We start from the raw sequence: 13937 nt of genomic DNA on the forward strand, positions 1-13937 counted from the left end.
GGTATACCTGCAAATATTATGAAATCAGTATTACCAAGAGGTCACTTGATTGATTAATGTGTATTTGTAAATGTGATCTCTAGCATATTACCACCTAGGAAGTTAGGAAAGAGAGCTATTCTGGAAATCATATTACCGGGCAGGTCGTCCACCCTCATATTTCATGAACACAATATGTAAGCAATGAGCTGCTTTAAAGGGGGAAATGGGACACAAAGAACCCGTGGGCATGAAATAAAGTAAAAAATAATAATACCAAGCCGCGGCCTGCGGCTGGAATGCTGCCGATTCGTTGCCAATCTCGGATCACCCTGCCTGTTCATCAACGGCTCAATTCCCAGATCACGGGTAGCGTTTTCACATGCCACCGGACATGGCCGATTACCAGATCTCAAATAGTAAGTTCACATGCCGCCCGACACATCCAGTTACCAGATCTCAGATAGCGGTTTCACATGCCTCCAGACACAGCCAGTTTGCCGGATCTCAAGTAGCGGTTTCACATGCCGCCCGACACAGCGTCCTCCTGCAGAGAGGAGCTGTACAGTGGAGCACAACGTCTCGACTGGATGTACGTTTCACAAAAGAGCTTGATCACCACCCTGACGTTGAGTCTGTGTGTCCACTATTTCAAACACCTCCGCCCTACCCAGCTGTTAGTAATACCATATAATCAGTTTGGAGGCACCTGCGGTTGCCTCTAATAGTAGCTAAATGAGTATGAGAAGGATGTGCATTTCTAATAAATTATATATTGGACTGATGTACAAATAAAGTGAAATAATTTGAAAACCATACTCAGTGCCTATCTGCACTGATATGTTCTTATTCGTATATAACACGTGTACCTCCATATACACATTGTATCATTATCTTACAAAATAAACAAGAAAGAAAAATTGCATTTTGAATATAATTGTCACTATAAGCTTAAGATTTAAATTATAATGAATTTTATTGGAACATGAGACGACTTGCTATGAATTGTACATAGATTTTGTAAACAGAATCATATATCCCTGAATAGAAATACAGAGGCTGTACTTAATAAAGTGTAAGAATATGTGTATGAATGTAAAAAATGTATAAGTATATATATGCTTCAGTAATATTATATACTCCACACTCCTAACAGTTGTTATCCTGCAATAATGGTATCATAGTTGAGGATGAGCCCGAATAATTTTTTATTATATACACATAGCTCTTGAACTGTAAATGTCATTTTCATTTTGTTTTTTTCTGAGATTAATGAATCACATCTCGAACATGTAGTAATATGGTTACGCTACATAGACGACGTATTCATGATCTGGGATGGCACGGAGGGGGAGCTACATAGGTTTTTGGAGGATTTGAACAGAAATGAATTTAACATCAAATTAACTATGGAATCAAACAAACATGAGATTGCATTTCTCGATCTAAAAATCTATAGAGATGAAAATAACAAACTTTCCACCAAATTACATCAGAAGGAAACTGCTACGAACAGTATATTACACAACTCAAGATCTCCCCATTACAAACATACCAAAAGGAGAATTTCTCAGACTCAAAAGAAACTGTTCTGACACACAAGTGTTCAATACGGAAAGTGAGAAACTGGTTGCATGCCTTCGTGAACGGGGGTACAGCCACCAGTTAATCAAGAGGGCTAGAAATTCAGTCCTTGGAATGAACAGAAACACACTTATCTTCAAAGAAAAATCTGAAACAGAACCACATGAGAAGATGAGGTTCGTTGGGGATTTTTGCAAGGAATGGAGACAATTGAAGGATGGAATTCAAAAACATTGGCATGTCCTACTCTCAGACCCTGATCTGGCCCAAAATTGGGGGGACAGGGTGGCAATGAGTTGGAGGAGGTCCCCAAACTTAAGGGACCAATTGGTCCAAAGTCATTATACAAGGAAACCGTCGAGTTTACCCATAGCTAGGGGTACATTTCCGTGTGGATCATGTCGAGCATGGGATTACATGACATCTACACAAGAAGTGCAAGACAAATATGGCAACACATGCAGAATTGTGGACTTCTTCAACTGCAGGACGACTAACATTGTCTACTGTATATCGTGCACCTGCGGTAAATTATATGTGGGGGTCACTACTCGCATGTTCAAAATAAGGATTCTTGAACACGCAGGAACCATTCGCAATGCAGTTAAAGACATCAGCAACTTTAAACAGATAACAACAGTGGCAAGGCACTTCCATGAACATCGTAATGATGGTTCACATAAAATGAAGGCCTTCGGCCTTGAGAAGATCAAATTGGGCATTAGGGGGGGCAATGTGATGCAAGAGCTCCTGAAAAAGGAAAGCGAATGGACATTCAGGCTGGGAAGTATGGCACCGAATAGAATGAATGAACACATTAATTACACTGTGTTTCTGTAATAACATCTTCTTAAAATTTCATGGTGAAACTCTAATCCCAGTCTTGAATGGAGGATATAAAAGGACAATTCATCTAGTTATGAAATACTCTAATCTTCTTTTTCATGCATATTATTTATATATTAGAATTGACTCATCTCAGATTCTAATTTAATAGATGAGGAATGACAGTCTTGTTTTTCAGTGTGTTGTATGTGGTTTTTTTTCCACTGGGTTCACTCCCCCCCTTTTGGTTGGTTAATTTTGCATGTGTTTTCACCATTGTTTTGGACTGTTAGGGGTCCTCTTTTGTATCACAGGTAATATTATATATTATTCGATTACTGTATAAAGCAAACAAACATATTAATATTTTTTCTTTGAGCACATGTCACTTTTTAGATTTTAGATTTTACACTTAGTATCTTTATGGCACTCACATTTTAGTAGTTTCACTTCATAATATTATGTACACAATTTTTATCTTTAGGGTATATTCACTCATTTATGAACATTCACTGGATACTTATTTATAACATACAGGGCCGGCTCCAGGCATGTTCGACTAGAGCGGCCGCGCGGGGCGCCACTCTTACAGGGCGCCGCACGCTGCGGCCGCCATATTCCTGCCTGGAGCCAGCCTCTGTTTGTCCCATTCCCGGCCGCTTGTGTGCGCGCTATGCAGCGCGCTGTGCGGCGCCGGCGTCTGACGTTGGACGCCGGCGCCGCGCAGCGTGCATAGCGTGCAGACAGTTTCGATCCTCCGTCCGCGGCCCGCCCGCGCCCACAGCAGTATTCCCGGCTCCCAGCAGCACCGCAGTGTCAGTGACAGGTAAGTTAAAATCTGTCTGGCACTGTGTGGGGCCGTTTATGTTTCTGGCACTGTGGGGGCATTATTTGTCTGGCACTGTGGGGGCATTATTTTTCTGGCACTGTGGGGGCATTATTTTTCTGGCACTGTGGGGGCATATCTGCACTGTGGGGGCATTATTTTTCTGGCACTGTGGGGGCATTATTTTTCTGGCACTGTGGGGGCATTATTTTTCTGGCACTGTGGGGGCATATCTGCACTGTGGGGGCATTATTTTTCTGGCACTGTGGGGGCATATCTGCACTGTGGGGGCATTATTTTTCTGGCACTGTGGGGGCATATCTGCACTGTGGGGGCATTATTTTTCTGGCACTGTGGGGGCATATCTGCACTGTGGGGGCATTATTTTTCTGGCACTGCGGGGGCATTATTTTTCTGGCACTGTGGGGGCATATCTGCACTGTGGGGGCATTATTTTTCTGGTACTGTGGGGGCATATCTGCACTGTGGGGGCATTATGTTTCTGGCACTGTGGGGGCATTATGTTTCTGGCACTGTGGGGGCATATCTGCACTGTGGGGGCATTTATGTTTCTGGCACTGTGGGGGCATTTATGTTTCTGGCACTGGGGGCATTTATGTATCTGGCACTGTGGGGGCATATCTGCACTGTGGGGGCTTTTATGTTTTGTGGCACGGCGGGCATTTATTTATCTGGCACTGTGGGGGCATTTATGTTTTGTGGCACTGGGGGCATTAATGTATCTGGCACTTATGTATCTGGCACTGTGGGGTCATTGATGCATCTGGCATTGTGTGGTCATTTATGTATCTGGCATTGTGGGGGCATTTATGTATCTGGCACTGGGGGCATATCTGCACTGTGTGGCCATTTATGTATCTGGCACTGCTGGGGGGCATGTCACGTGTAGCTGGCACTGCTGGGGGGTATGTCACGTGTAGCTGGCACTGCTGGCGGGCATGTCACGTGTAGCTGGCACTGCTGGGGGGCATATCATGTAGTGTATCTACTAGGCGTCTGTGGCTAGGCAATGTGTCTATCGTGCGCTGCCCGGTGCAAAGTGTCTATCGTGCGCTGCCTGGCGCAAAGTGTCTATCGTGCTCTGCCTGGCGCAAAGTGTCTAATGTGCTCTGCCTGGCGCAAAGTGTATAGGAGGTTCTACCTGGTGCAAAGTGTATTAGCTGCACTACTATGTGGTGTAATGCGAATTGCCACTATTCTGTGGTCATGCACCTTCCCCACGAAGCAACGCCCCTAAATTTTTGCTGCGCGCCTTCGGCGCGCACTGTCCCTGCTTCAGCATGTGGGTGGAGGAGCACCAAGCATTACAGTATGTACATCATTTTGCCCTCCTTACTTAAAAATGTGCCCTCCTTGTGATCAGCACCCTGCCCTAAAACGTGAACACTATCATGTGTAGCTGGCACTGCTGGGGGTCTATTGTGTGTAGCTGGCACTGCTGCGGGGCATGTCATGTGTAGCTGGCACTGCTGCGGGGCATGTCATGTGTTGCTGGCACTGCTGCGGGGCATGTCATGTGTAGCTGGCACTACACTGGAGACATTGTGTGTAAGGAACACTACTGTGGCTGTTCTGCATAAGGCTGCTAATTGTGTGCATAGAGGGGGTGTGAAAAAATATATTTATTTATAGTTTAATAATATGAAGTTACGAGGCCACACCCACTTTCCCAGGAGGCCACGCCCACTTTTCCCGAAGCGCGCGCGCCTTCGGCGCGCGCATAGGGGTTGGGGGGCGCTTTTACATTTTCTCGCTCAGGGTGCTAGTATGCCTGGAGCCAGCCCTGATAACATAAATATAAAATGCTATATGCATAAATGGGTTGTTCGAAAAAATGCATAGTAACAATTCTCTTTAGAAGAAGATGGTAGAAGAGCATGAATATTGACAGATGAACATGACATTTACAGTTCAAGAGCTATGTGTATATAATAAAAAAAAATTCGGGCTCATCCTCAACTATGATACCATTATTGCAGGATAACAACTGTTAGGAGTGTGGAGTATATAATATTACTGAAGCATATATATACTTATACTTTTTTTACGTTCATACACATATACTTACACTTTATTAAGTACAGCCTCTGTATTTCTATTCAGGGATATATGATTCTGTTTACAAAATCTATGTACAATTCATAGCAAGTCATCTCATGTTCCAATAAAATTCATTATAATTTAAATCTTAAGCTTATAGTGACAATTATATTCAAAATGCATTTTTTTTTCTTGTTTATTTTGTAAGATAATGATACAATGTGTATATGGAGGTACACGTGTTATATACGAATAAGAACATATCAGTACAGATAGGCACTGAGTATGGTTTTCAAATTATTTCACTTTATTTGTACAACAGTCCAATATATAATTTATTAGAAATGCACATCCTTCCTATACTCATTTAGCTACTATTAGAGGCAACCGCAGGTGCCTCCAAACTGATTATATGGTATTACTAACAGCTAGGTAGGGCGTAGGTGTTTGAAATAGTGGACACACAGACTCAACGTCAGGTTAGTGATCAAGCTCTTTTGTGAAACGTACATCCAGTCGAGACGTTGTGCTCCACTGTACAGCTCCTCTCTGCAGGAGGACACTGTGTCGGGCGGCATGTGAAACCGCTACTTGAGATCCCGCAAATTGGCTGTGTCTGGAGGCATGTGAAACCGCTATCTGAGATCTAGTAACTGGTTGTGTCGGGCGGCATGTGAACTTACTATTTGAGATCTGGTAATCGGCCATGTCCGGTGGCATGTTAAAACGCTACCCATGATCTGGGAATTGAGCCGTTGATGAACAGGCAGTGGTGATCCGAGACTGGGCAATGAATCGGCAGCATTCCAGCCGCAGGCTGTGGCTTGGTATTATTATTTTTTACTTTATTTCTCATGCCCACGGGTTCTTTGTGTCCCGTTTCCCCCTTTAAAGCAGCTCATTGCTTACATATTGTGTTCATGAAATATGAGGGTGGACGACCTGCCCGGTAATATGATTTCCAGAATAGCTCTCTTTCCTAACTTCCTAGGTGGTAATATGCTAGAGATCACATTTACAAATACACATTAATCAATCAAGTGACCTCTTGGTAATACTGATTTCATAATATTTGCAGGTATACCAGGTCAATACACTTCCTTTCTTATTTCACAGGTATTCCACCGGTCTCTGCGGCGCATTGCACCCCTGCAATGCCTATGGTAACAGGGCTGCTCTAACACCAGAGACGGAGACACGGGGGGATACTGTGGCTATTTTTCTATCAATCCATCAGTGCCCCTACTCTCACCCTTCTTCCGCTCTTTTGATGAGGATGGGCAGCAGATGGGGGTAACTGTACATTGGACTGTACTATTTCTCTCTATTTTCACACAACAGCTTGAAATACTTCTCAGTGACAAACAAATTTGAGGCCCTATGTGAATTATTCAATAGAGGTGCACCTATGGTTTCAGCCTATTAAATACAATATAGACAGATCATACTGGTATAATGCTGAAAGTAAAGGTGACAATTTATCCCTCACCGCATACCATATGGGATCAAGTCTAGGTACATGGTCTTACATGTGATAACTTTTATAAGTTTCATGTGCTTTATCATTTGAGCTGAATAAGGATGGAAACGTCCTCCTGTGAAAAAATGACATTCTGAAATATTTACTGGGGATGATATGTTTCATGGCAATTGTGTGTGATTGTTATAAGCTTTTCTATAAATAATTGTGAGGCCGCCTGAGGCCTGATTCTGACTCATTGGGGAAACTTACTGGAGAGAAATTTCTCTTTGCAACAATCTGCCACTAGGCAACTTAGTTTCATTTGAGCTGGGAATGAGCTCAGGAGTATTGCAGAGCTGATACAGTTATGATAAACAGATTATTTTCAGTAGTAAAGATGACCTTTCAGCAATGTGATTATACGACATGTACATAGATATATAAGACCTTTTTCTTATGCAATATAGCCAAATGACATGTGCATAGTTATACTGAATGCTTTCCTAAACAATGAGTGTTAATGCTATGAAATATCACTTTACAGATATGTCTATGGTTGGTAGGCATCACTTGTGTTTAAATGCATGATTATTAACATCCCATTAATGAGGGTAAATAAGTGATCAGTTCAGCAATGTCTACTTTTATTTAAACTGCAACATATATGGTTAGGCGTTAATAAATATTATTTAAATTCTCTGTGGATGATACGGATTGGTATGTGGGTATAACCCTTGTGTGGCCTAAATTAAGGGGCCATCAGTGATTTAACGCACTGCTACAGGCTAATAGCAAAAAGCCAACCTCGCTGGCATTTGTATACCACAATTTAACATCGCCTTACCTACAGTATATGTGACTAAGACAAATTTGAGCTTATAGCATTGTGGCAGTGGTATAATAACCACAGACACAACACTCTCAGTAAGGCAACTCTCTGTTGAGAGAAATATGGGCCACCTAAGATTTTAGGTGAACAGAGGAGGTGATAGTCCTCAGATAAGGGCTATCTAATTGAACCCTATTATACTAAACCACCAATTATTTGCTCTAAAAGTCTTAAAGACATATGTTAAGCATGTATGGTTATCATCAGTAACTATAGTGTTTTGATTTTAAAAAAAAAAGAAAGAAAATAAATAAATAATATGAATAAAAATAAAAAATAAAAAAAAAGGTTTATTTATTGTTGACATAATGGTAGATAGCGACATTCACTGAATATGAGTGACAATCACTTCAGTGTTTTGTTATATATATCTTGATTATTCTCCCTTCTATTTTATGTATAGTAGATAGGTAAGAAATAAAAGTTAAGTTTTAATACAACTCATCACTTCTTTTTACAACATACCATCATTCATTTTAAAAGAGGGCTCCAATAAAGGAATTTTCTTTGGGGCTAGTCCCCACAACATTTATGCTTGTGAGTTTCTCATAATTCCAGGAGCATCTGCAGCCTGTTTGTGATTTGATAGGATTGTCCCTAGGATTAAGAGTAGCTGGTTTTCATTAAACGATTCATAATAGATAGTAAATATCAAGTATCTGTTGCAGGATAACAATTTCAGCTTTGCATATTGTCCCACATTACAGTGCCCCAGTTTATATTACAGCATGAACATTATAATGCCCCCTAGTTCATTTTATACCACATTACAATGAGCAGGCCAAGGGCATAACTAAATATATTGTAGGCTCCAAGGCAAAAGTTTGTAAGGGCCCCTATGTACCACCCAGTGGAGAAAAAGATGTATATAACGTGTAACGATGACAGGGAAGATGGGCCCCTCTCAGCTCTGAGCTCCATAACAGCTGCACTCCCTGCACCTATGGTAGCTACGCCCTTGATAACAGCTACTATATTGTTATTCTATAGGATTTAGAAGTTATTCTACTATTTCATTGTAGGGATGGAATTAGTATAAAAAATTACATTATAACTGTTTTTATTTAGTATGTCTTGGTGGTATCTGTAGTGGAGCAACTTGAGATGACAGTGGAGCAGGAGATGGGGTTTGCATTGATATTAAATATTTCATCTATTGTCTATAAAATACAGTCTATGTGCAACATTGATTTGACTGTATGATATTGTAGAAAATGTGTTATTCATAGGGGAATTTATTTTGGTATTACTAATATTTATTATAATCTGTTACTATTAGATCATTTATAGAGATGAGTGGGCTCGGTTCTCTCAAAATCAAACCCACCAAAACATCTTGGATCCAGGTTAATCTGATCCGAGAGTATCCGGGCAACGGCTCAGGTTTTCCTGCCTTGCTCAGATTCAAATTGATGCAAAACGTCATTATCCCGGCTTCGGATTCTCTCAGGCTTTATATTCTATATAAGTCCCTCCCACTGTAGTTTGGGTGACATTTCACACTGACTGTGTCTAGAGGCTGCTGTGCTTTCTCCATCCACTTAAGTGACTGCTGTGCTGTATCCATCCACTCCCTGTGTCCATGACTGTTACTGTGGCCATCCACTCCCTGTTTCCATCCATTCAAGTATCTGTGCTGTGTCCAGTGACTGCTGTGCTATGTTCACTCCAGTCCCCTTAGTGTTAATATTGGTCTAGTTAGATTTACAATACAGGCAGATAGCAACTCATTGTTTATTCATTTTGATAGTGCAAGAAATATACCGCTCAGAAAAAAAAAAAAAAAAAATTCTATAGTCAAGGATATTTGAATGATTTTAGGGTAATTTGAGGGTGCTGATTACAAATATGCCATTGGTTTTCCCAGCTTGGCTTTATTTTTTTAGATGTTGCATATAACCTGAAATTGCATTTTTCCCATAAGTGCTTTAGACCTGCTTGTCTTAGTAGTTGTGGTTTGATCTTCATTGTGTACTTACTGCATCTGATACTTTTAGTTACTTGTTTCTTCATTCACAAACATCATTAAAGAGCAATTTTTTTGTTTTTCCAGGCAAACATGAGTTCATCTCACTTAAATTATCCTGATGTATTTTGTTACATTTATGGCGAATACACATTGCTCAAGCAAAGAAAAGACATCTCTGAATTTGTGAAGCAAGCCTATGTTGCATATTTTGGTATAAAGCTTGGTGATCAAGATAAGCCCTGGGCTCCCCACAAAGTCTGTAAAACTTGCATAGCCAATCTTCGCCAGTGGACATATGGAAACAAAAAAAGTTTGAACTTCGGTGTGCCTATGGTGTGGAGGAAACCCAAAAACCACTCTGATGACTGATATTTTTGTGCTGTCAATGTTAAAGGTTTCAATAAACACAAGAAACAGAAATGGGAATACCCTGATTTAAAAGTAGCGGTTTTTAAAGCAATAAATGTCAAAAGTTTACCATGTTTATATGTTGTTTCATTAAATAAATATAAATTTTGAGTGTCTTGAGTTTCTTATGAAGTGATTTGTAGTAATTTCTACATGCTAAGCTACACAGTTCTGCATATCCAAAACTTAATATGCGTTTTACTGTTTTTCATGGGGTACCCAATTATCTCAAAAAGTAGAGCCAATCTGGGAAAACCAATGTCATATTCAGAATTAGCACCCTCAAATTACCCTAAAGAGACTGAAAAATTCTTGACTGTTACTACTAATCTAATTAGTCTTTCACCCTGTGGTGCTGCACTGTGGCTCTGAAGGTCATACTCCGCTGGGTTCCCATAAATTAAGCAGTGTGACTCCGCAGTTTCAGTTGTCATTTGTGAAAAAAGTTTTTCAAATATTGAAAAAGTTCCAAAAAGTAAAAAATGTTTTACATTTTATTTTGTTTGTACAACTTGTGTGCCCTGTCTCCCTGTGCAATCACATAAATATAAGCGCTGTGATTCCACAGTGTGAGTTGTAATTGGCTCTGTAAAAGTAAAAAAACACAGTTGAAAAGAATAATTTTTTGTACAATTTGTTGTGTGTGCTGTACCCTATTGCTCAGTAGCGGATCTTGCCATGGGCAAGCAGGACTTTTGCCCGGGGCGCCGACGCCATCCGGAGGGCGCTGCACCATGGCAAGATCCGCTACTGCTGTGCCCCCCACTGCCCACTGTCTCTCCCGCTGGTTCCCCGCTGTAAAGGGAACTAGACGCTACGCGTCTAGTTTCCCTTCGTGGAGAAGACCTTTGCTGTGAGGTGCGCAATGACATCATCGTGCACCGCACAGCATTGTGGGACTGACATAGACGCTAGGGATCATAATTGACCTCTAGTGTCTGTCTATGCCAGATCCGAGGAGAGGAACGGCGCCGGCGGAGGTCTGCAGCGGGCGGGAATCAGGAGCGGTAAGTATTCATTATTCTCTTTCAGCGGTGCTACTCTACTGTACAGGGGGCGTAACTGACCACGCCCCCTGTATGAAGCCACGCCCCTATTCCCACACAGGGCGCAAAAAGTGCTAGAACCGGCCCTGCTAGTGCTTAGCTATGAATTAAAAAAGTAGAAAACAATATATATTGTTCTATTGTTTGTACTGTGTGCTGTACCCCAGTGCATTTGTTCACATACATATAAAGGGGTGTGACTCCACACAGTGTGAGCTGAGCTATGAATTAAAAAAAAGTAGAAAAATGACATATATTGTTCTATTGTTTGTACTGTCTGTGTGCTGTACCCCAGTGCATTTGTTCACATACATATAAAGGGGTGTGGCTCCATGGAGTGTGAGCTGAGCTGTGAATATTTTTAAAAGGAGGAAAAATATATATTTTTTCATGGTTTGTACTACTGTGTGTTCGCCAATATGAATAACAATCATTTGAGAGAAGAGCAGAAGCAGCAACCAACTACTAGCACTGCAACTGCTGCCAGTCATGATAATACAAGATCTACAAAAGGTAGTCCAGAGGGCAGAAAGATTAGGAAAGGGCACGTGGAATCAAAATCTTTCACAATGGTAAAAGAAGAGCTAGAGGTGTCACATTAAAAAGCGACAAATCAGTGGCTATTAAAACCCCCACTGAGGGGGGTATCCTATTAGCCACGATAACCCATTTTCTGCTGCGGGGTACACTGGGCTCCACAAGTCTGGACAATGGGGTGTAGAGTAGGATCTTGATCCGAGGCACCAACAGGCTCAAAGCTTTGACTGTTCCCAGAATGCACAGCGCCGCCTCCTATATCACCCCGCCTCCCAGCACAGGAGCTCAGTTTGTCAGTTGGTGCTGCAGTAAGCAGGCACTTAACAGAGGGGCTGCTCCAAGCAGCCCTGAGAAAAGCTTTTTATGAGGTAAAAAGTGAAGACTTCAAGGGCAGCAGCGGTGGTAAATGTCTTGTGACATTCACTGCTGCAGCTCCAGCTCTCCCCAGCGGCGCTGTACACTCCCGAGCCCTGGTTGCCGGGTACCTAAAGCAGAGGCTCTGATGTTCTTCATGTTAGAAACACATTGCTGGGGCTCTCCAGGATTGCGTTGCCGCGCTTCGGGAGGTGGTAAGTGGGTCCCGCTTGCGGGACCTGGTCTTTATCGAGATCCGGCACGGTCAGTGGGAGGCAGGCCGCGCGTGCTGGCGGTGGACACTGTGGATACAAGCCATCCCACTAGATCACCAGGGCATGGGCGCAGGTCAGGTTTTCTGTTAAAACCGATTTTAATATCGCCCACATTACTCGATGGTTATTCCAGCAAGGGGGATAAGGCTTGGACCTGAAGCCCCTCCCCCAGCCCCAGGGTGCCATTTCCAGCAAGAGTTCCCGCCCTGGAGCTGCATATCTGTCTTTTCCTCACTCCCTGGCAGTGTCTGCAGTGCCATTACTCCTCAGCTCACTGTTCCTGGGACTGCTTGGGCAAATCCTCCTATGTAAAGCCGCCTGGGTGTCAGCACTGTGACTTTACATGACACTCAAGTATTCTACCTGCCTTTTTAGTCAGTGTTAGTAAGAAAGAGTGCATTTAGTCAGGGGTTTATAGTACAATTACCCTGTGATATACATCCAGTTTCTTACTGTGTAGTGTTATATCTATTGACTATATAGCTGTGTAAGCTAGTCCAGTGCAGTATTATTGTCTGTAATAACCTCTGCATTGTACAAACTGTGACTATTTGTGTGTGCATTTGATAGCTGAGTGGTGTCCATCTCGTGTCTTTCACTCAACTTGCTATCCCTATATTCTATAACCTGAGTGGGCTTGGTGCGTCAGGTGTTATTTAATATAGGATTTTCGCAAAGATATACTGTATTACGTATTTTTCTCTGTGATTTAGTCACCATATCTCTCTTTTATCTCTGCTGGTGCTGACTACACTGCGCAGGGGTTTGGGTTTAGGGATATAGTGCTGCTAATAATTGTACTGTTACCTCATACTGCAAGTTATATCATGTCTGCTTCTGAGGGTAATGATTCTGGGGCGGAACACACTGCTGGTGTTGCTGAAGCCAAAGGCACATATGAGGAGAATATAGTAGCTGTGGGCTCTGGTTCTGGGGGCTCCTTGCCCCCTAGTGGGACTGTGGCAACGGAGGCACATACTGACCCTCCGTGGGCCGCTTTTTCCACGCTTCTGCATACGATAGTTCATAAACTAACACCCCCTATGGGACCCCCAATGCCGGTACAACCGTATGTGGTCCTTGCAGCTAACCCGCCGTGGGCGGACGGTTTATTTGCTCAATTAAAGAAGTTGAACCAGTCCCTGACTCCTATTAAGTCTGACCATCGCTCGCTTAAGTCCAAGAGGTCCTCTAAGCGAGCACTCGTCTCCTCACAATCCACTGCTGTCACTGACACCTCGTCTGATGAAGACAGCACATACACTGACCCCACAGGTTCTGACTCAGATACGGCTGATGGGGAGGGTAGGTCACATGTGGATGTTCCTGATCTTTTGGAGGCTATTAAGTTAATTCTGCAGATTACGGATGATCCCGAGCCATCCGTTCCTCTTAAGAAACCAGATAGGTTCAAGCGTCAGAAGGTGATTAAACAAGTTTTACCTCACTCTGACCACCTAGTGGATATACGTCAGGAACCCTGGCAAAGCCCGGGTACGAAGTTTGTGCCTCAAAAGAAGATGCTGGCTCGCTATCCCCTCGTGCCAGAGCTGTCTAAGAATTGGGAAACGCCTCCTCCAGTAGACTCACATGTGGCTAAGATGGTGGTTTCCTCAGCTCTACCTGTCACTACCATCATGTCTCTAAAAGAGCCTACGGATAAACGTGTCGAGGGTTGTCTAAAAGTCATTTACACCCTCACGGGTGCTGCACAAAGGCCCA

General features: G+C 42.6%; 1 long non-coding RNA gene across 1 annotated transcript in view; it reads left to right on the forward strand.

The window, feature by feature from the left end:
* LOC134932262 (uncharacterized) overlaps positions 1 to 10119 on the forward strand; it is a 323121-nt gene extending 313002 nt beyond the window's left edge. The window contains exon 2 of the long non-coding RNA XR_010179294.1: positions 9680 to 10119. This is a non-coding gene — a long non-coding RNA (uncharacterized LOC134932262). The remainder of the gene's footprint in view (positions 1 to 9679) is intronic.
* Positions 10120 to 13937: the final 3818 nt, after the last annotated feature.

The sequence above is a fragment of the Pseudophryne corroboree genome, chromosome 1, assembly GCF_028390025.1.
Source record: "Pseudophryne corroboree isolate aPseCor3 chromosome 1, aPseCor3.hap2, whole genome shotgun sequence".
Classification (NCBI taxonomy): Eukaryota; Metazoa; Chordata; class Amphibia; order Anura; family Myobatrachidae; genus Pseudophryne; species Pseudophryne corroboree.